The 6,776-nt window shown below is 36.3% G+C and overlaps 1 long non-coding RNA gene across 6 annotated transcripts; it reads right to left on the bottom strand.

Moving 5' to 3' along the window:
• Nucleotides 1-377: 377 nt before the first annotated feature.
• Nucleotides 378-3,879, bottom strand: LOC113358276. Of its 6 annotated transcripts, none has more exons than XR_003364397.1 (8): nucleotides 3,393-3,879; nucleotides 2,956-3,015; nucleotides 2,599-2,869; nucleotides 1,970-2,131; nucleotides 1,633-1,729; nucleotides 1,309-1,410; nucleotides 949-1,057; nucleotides 378-772 (listed from the first exon to the last, which is right to left on the bottom strand). It is a non-coding gene; the product is annotated as an uncharacterized LOC113358276 (long non-coding RNA). The 6 variants fall into 6 exon arrangements; XR_003364398.1 differs by having other exon boundaries at nucleotides 1,832-2,131; XR_003364395.1 differs by having other exon boundaries at nucleotides 1,633-2,131; nucleotides 2,599-2,857.
• Between the last annotated feature and the right edge of the window lie 2,897 nt (nucleotides 3,880-6,776).

A 6,776-nucleotide genomic window follows, 5' to 3' on the forward strand; every position in this document is an offset into this window, starting at 1 on the left:
GTGTTATTTCTTTTCCGTATTGTATTTGTTCATATAATTGAAATATCAAAGGTTGTGCCTTGTTCAACCACAATTGACAAATCCAACCTTGTTTGTTGGATAGGACTTGATTGACACTCGGCCACTGGTCTAGTTGATTTACTGATTGTACTACACCAACCACACGAATTTACCACGTTTATAACGTTGCTAACAATTTAAGCAACGTTTATGTACGTTGCCCACATGGCGTCACAAACTTTAGGAACGTTTATAAAAGTTGCTTAAATTAATTAAAGCAACGTACGAAACGTTGCTTCATCCCGTTGCTTTAATTCGATCTAATGCAACGTATAAAGTAATTTAAGCAACACCTATATAAGTTGCAAAATATATTATCAGATTAAAAAGAATAATTTACAAAATCTGTATTGGTATTTACGAATTTCCATTATTACAAATATATTATTACCCTTATTGGATAAGACAATCAGTCATCCTTAAAACTTCTACAACAGTATGAACTTGCGCAATGAAATTTCATCCCGAACAAGGTATTAGAGCAGGGATTCATTAGTAGCAAACCTAGTTCTTTTTCTGCACTTGGCAGAACGGACAGGATGTAATGATCCATCATTAACATTACTAAGCTTCATAAACAACTACGTCTTTGAATCCTTCTCAACCAGAATCTTACAGTAGGATGACAAGACAGCGGGAAACAGGTTGAACAACGTGACGCGAGATTGATGCTCGGAAGACATCCAACAGTTAAATTGTTCGCTCCTGCCATCTGAAATTTATAGTAATATGCCATCAAAGCAAAATTACAAGCACGGAATGCAAAATGAACAGCATGATGTGAGAACGCAATTTAACAGAAGTAACAGTGAATTATCAGTGCGACATCCACTCGAACAACCTAGAAAAAAACATTAAATTCTTAAGATTGATTGCTGAATAAAATACCTGAAAAACTATCCAACCAGGATGCATATATATGCTGCCTACTTTAGAACAAGAACTGGCACATAATCATTGATGTCCAGCAAATAGAGCAATTGATTTGGTTTGGTTTCTGCAAATGTAAGTACACTAGTATAAGGTAAGAGGTTAACTAGCATATAATAATTTATGCTGCAAATAGAAGAACATTACAATAAAGATTGAAGTAACTGGTGCGGGTGGTGTATTAGGTGAACACGGCGATTCATAACATGGAGAATTCCCACATAACGACAGGAAAAAAGAAGCATGGTCATAAAAGTTAAAATGGATTTTGATTTCTGAGACATCCACCTAGGAATTGTTAATATAAAGGAGAAGTACCTTTTCAGTCAAATACAAGACATTTTGTTTGTCAATGAACTCAATGTTGCTCCGGTAAATTTTTTCCTTGCTGTACTCTTCCTGCTCCATCTTAAACATGTGCTGAAATGAATGTAGGAAAGAGAATGAGAAGAAATTATGCAAATAAATTTTAAGTTTTTTCATATGAGCAGCTACCCTTAAAGATGCAGATCTTGAATATACGTGTAACTACTAATTTTATATACTAGCAGAACAAGGGAGAATACGGTCTTCGCTGATGTATCTCAGGAAAACTACAAGAAGAAATACTTGAAATGGATCTTATAGAAAACTACAAGATACCTGTTAGACTTTGGAGAGATTGCTCAAGCTGCCAACACGCCACTGCATGAACACGAACGCGCTGCTGTAATTGCTCTTTAAAGGAATGGAGAAAGAACTGCACACCATACAAAACTAGTTTGATTAGAAAACAATAGAAATCGGACAGGTTAAGCAAAACAAGAATTGGAAGTATTAAGCAATGTTAGTAAGTAGTCACCAAGGAGTAGCAAAGAAAGAATTTAAGATGCATGTGTATCTCCAGTTTGGGAAGATAGTAACTGTCAATGATTGAAAACATGAATTGCATATGTGAAAAACAAACTCTTCGAGCAAGGGAGGATGGTTAAATTACTACCCGCTAATAACCAGAAGTTGGGAATTGTTTGGACAATCTCATTTCTTTTCTGATAAAGTGGTCTCAGTTCTCCATTACATTTCTACTCAATAAAAAAAAAACATTACAAGCACTTGTGGTTCCAATGCCTTCTCCCCAAAATTTGTATTCTTCGCCATCATCCTAAAAAACAAAAAACATTCACAATCAGTGGCGGAACCAGCATTTCATGATAGGGGGGCTAAAAAAAAAATCTTATTGCAACTTAATTTGTGTCTAATTGTTTTATTCAAATGATTAACATAGAAGAGTGTAGCTGAGACTAGGAACTCCACCTTGTGCTATATGCGAATACGCAATCAATTTGAACAAAGAAAACTGGCAAAATGTAGGCATCAAAAGTAAATGACAATTTTCAGATTCTATTTAGAGGTAAAAAACAGAAACTTTTCGATGGAAGCGAGAGCAAATAATTGATATACCACTTCCTAAAGGAGCTTCAATGCTACTGGAAATTATAGTTTAGCAAAAGAGAAACATAGCTTCTGAAAAATTGATATGTGGTTTGAAAACATAAAAAGTAAAATAAATAAATCGAAACAGCAAGCGCCCCTTGATTGATGGAGGTGATAATTAGATTATACTATCACCTGGACAGGTGCATACCCATCGTGTGGTGGTAGAGGGGATGGTGCAGTCATTGCTAGTGGAGGCACGGGGTATCCTCCATGTGGATCGTATGGCGGAGGAAGTGGAATAATCATTCAATCTCCAGGAGGTGAACATAAACTGCGGAAGTAGTGACTCATATGTGACACCATTAGCTTTCCCCCGCCCGCCTAACCATGCATTGATAGCTAGTATGACGCTCATCTACAGGTGTACTCAATCCCAGTGTTGTACTCATCACTGTGGCGAACACTTGTGAATTAACAAAAAGAAAAATTCAGTCAACAATGAGCCTTTGTCGCAGCTAAGCTAATGTCCAGTTGGAATAAGAAACGTACCTTGCATTATATGTGACTATGCCGAGACGAGAAGCTTTCAAACCATCCTCCTATGCAATCCTGTATATAAGGATGTATTTCACATGGTTAGCCGCCAACGCAATCCCTTGCTATTAAGCTTCTAGATTACATAAAAGAAGAGAACCCTAAGTAAAATAAAATCATTAAACCTAAGAAACGTATTATATAAATGACCTCATTTATAAAAAGCTAAGAATTGAAATTATCTCTTGATTAAGAAACAATCAGGATTTTTTCATAAGGATTTAAACGATAATAAGAAGGAAAAAAATAAAAACAAATCTGAAAACGTAATAGATCTATGGCTACAAAAAATTTACCCTGCACACCTTACAGAATCATTTAACGGTACAGAAAAAAATTGAACACCATACACACACATACACATCGAATAAATCAAATAATGGACGGAGTACCTTCTGAAAGACCCTTTCATCTTTCCTTAAGCAGCATAAACTTTAAAACTAGCAACTCTTTTATTTCTTTGTAATTCAGGATCGCCAACTCCAACTCTTTGATAACGACGAACCACCATTTTTACAATTCTCAGATCTAAAATCCTCCATTCGAACTTTCTAACCATGAGAAAAACCACAAATCTCGGATCTAACTTATTTCTAAGGGTTTCGATTGATGAGATTCGAATTTAGGAGAGATAAATTTTTGATTTCTGAAAACTTGTTTTGAATTCGAAAATCTCGACTAGGGTTTTGAAGAGTAAAAACAAGAAAACAAGATAGCATTTTGGAGAGATGGGGGTTTAGATTTATCAGGTTAGGGTTCAGGAGAGATGGATTTTGATTTCTCAGAACCTGGTTTTCGATTCGATTTAGGTTTAGAAGGGTAGCGGCTTAGGTTTAGAAGGGGAAGAAAATCGAAAAAAGAGAGAGGAGAAGAAGATAATGTTCCGCGAGAAAGAATTAAGAAACTAACAACATCTCCGAGAGTGGGTGCTACAAATCCTACGTGGAATTTTTTTTCTTTTTTTTTTTTTTTTATAATCAACGGTCTTCAAAAAGGCTAATAGTTTCCCTCAACTGTTGGTGCAAGCCAAGCAGGAGGCACAGACCAGTACATAAAAGCTTTCTTACGTTTTGCCCATTGAGCTAACTCATGAGTAACAGAATTACAGATTCTAGGTTGAAAACTAAAAATACAAGCAGACAGCTTAGAAGAAAACAGCTTAATGTCTTTGAATATGGCATCTGTCCTAAGATCACCATCAAAAAAACCAGAAGAAAATCGCTCCACCAGCTTTTTAGCATCACTTTCTATGATTATACGAGTCATCTTTTGTTCAATTGCTTTCTTAAGAACTCCCCAGATAGCTCTGGCTTCCGCTTCTTCTGCAGATGAAACTTCAAATACCATAGCATCACAGAAATAGGCTTTACTTGAGAAGTCTCTCATCACATAACCTGCACCATTATCTCCAGTAATGTCATCGAAGGCTCCATCTGTATTACATTTTATCCATCCAAACAAAGGGGGCATCCATTTGTGACTTAGAGCAGTAGGGGTAGTAGGGGTAGATACAGTAGTAAATTTCCTAGTGAAAAGCATAGCTCTAGCTCTTTCAAAGACAGAAGTATGATTTTCAGACACATTTTGAAAAACCAAATTGTTTCTACTAGTCCAAAGAGACCACAGGATGGCAACAAAAAGACTTTGAGAATCATCAGGCAATCTAGAGTTTTGATCCAGAAGTCAGAACATGAGCCACTGATGAAAGTTTTTTTGAGAAAAGAAAGAAGTGTTTATGCAAAAACTGGACAAAAACCAGACCTTAGAAGCAAAAGGGAACAGAACCAAAGTATGCATTATGTTTTCATGAGGATCCTTACACCTAGGACATTCAACAGAATGCATAGGCATTCTAGCCTGAAGGACAGTTCTAGCATGTAAAGCATTTTTCGCAGCTTTCCATAGGAATAACTGAATTCTGTAAGGAACTCTAATTTTCCAAATATGCAACCAAAGAGTTTTACAGGGAGAGGGTTTAATGCCTCTGAGTCCCAGATAGGAAGATTTTGAAGAAAATTTATCATTCTTTGAGAAATCCCCAGCCCTCCTATCAGGAGTGCAAAGCTGGCTTAAGGGAATAGTGACAATCTTCTGAACAGAAGCATCATCAAAATGAGTAGAGAGTCTAGAAACATTCCAGGTTCTAGTATTATCATCAATGAAATAGTCGACTTTAATACTAGGGTCAGGAGGGGTAAGAGGGTTAGGGGTAACAGAGCCCAAAGATGGAATCCATTTATCGCACTAAGGGTCAATAAACTTCCCATCACCAACAATCCAGAAAATAAAAGGTTTTATCATCTCCTTTATAGCATGTAAGCATTTCCAGGTCCAGGGACACTTATCAGGACACTTAGCATTCAAAAAATCAGTTCTAGGGAAATATCTAGCTTTTAAAATCTTGGCTAACATGCAATCAGGATTTTCAATAATTTTCCAGACATTCCTAGCTAACATAGCAAGATTGTTTATTTCAGCTTTTCTGAATCCCAAACCACCTTCAGACTTAGGGGAGCAAAGAATATCCCAACCCAAAAGGTGAAGCTTCTTATCTTATGAAGCCAGACAGTGATTCTGGCATCCACAGCTTGGAGAATACCCATATGGGTTTGGATTTTAGAAGCTTTAAAAACAGTTGGAGTCCCAAGATATTTTTCTCCTAAATCTCTGGTTTGAATCTCCAGAGTGTTAGCCAAAAGGGCCTTCCTATGTTCAGGGATTCTTCTACTGAATGAAATACCAGACTTATCAAAATTAATTTCTTTCCCATAAGCTAAGCAGTACTTTTGAAGATAGTTTTTTATGGCAGTGAAGTTTTCTGTGGTAGCAGTAGTGAACAGAAGAGAGTCATCAGCAAAAAGTAAATGAGTCATCTCAGGGGCATTTTTACAAACTTTGATACCCCTCAGAGTACCATTTCTTTGAAGATTATCTATATAAGAGGAAAGAGCCTCAGCACAGATAATATAGAGGTAAAGGGATAGGGGATCCCCTTGTCTTAGACCTCTTTCAGGTTGGAAAAAACCAGTAGGGCTACCATTTAAAAGAACAGAATAGGAGACAGTAGAGACACATTGATTTATGAGTTCTATCCAATTTTCAGCTAACCCCATTTTTCTCAAAACTTTTTCAAGAAAATACCACTCCAATTTATCATAAGCTTTAGACATGTCAAGTTTGATAGCAGCAGAACCCTCAACTTTGCCATTATGATTAACAGAATATATGGCTTCATTTGCTAGAAGAATATTATCAGAAATACTCCTCTTTGGAATGAAGGCACTTTGGTTTTGGGATATGATATTATTCATAAAAGGTTTTAATATGTTGGATAGAGTTTTAGAAAGGATTTTTTAAATGAAGTTACATAGTCTTGTGGGTCTATATTGATTGACCAACTCTGCTAAAGGGACTTTAGGGATAAGAGCAATATTGGTATGATTGAAAACTCTTGCAATATTCCCTGTTCTGAAACAGGTTTGGGTCATATCAACAACAGCTTCTCCAACAATATCCCAATTTTTTTGGTAGAATAAGCCTGTGAAACCATCTGGTCCAGTGGCTTTTTTTCCTCCCATTTGGAAGACAACATTTTTTATTTCCTCTGCAGTAAGGGGTAGATTAAGGATATCATTATCCTCAGCAGAAAATTTAACAGACAGATCATTCAAAATTTCATCTTGAAATTGATGTGGCTGAGAAGAGTAGAGATTTTTGAAATAATCTATGAAAGAATTTCCAATACTATCCCTATCAGTTAGAATAGTATTGGAGGA

Source organism: Papaver somniferum, chromosome 3 (genome assembly GCF_003573695.1).
Source record: "Papaver somniferum cultivar HN1 chromosome 3, ASM357369v1, whole genome shotgun sequence".
Taxonomy (NCBI): domain Eukaryota; kingdom Viridiplantae; phylum Streptophyta; class Magnoliopsida; order Ranunculales; family Papaveraceae; genus Papaver; species Papaver somniferum.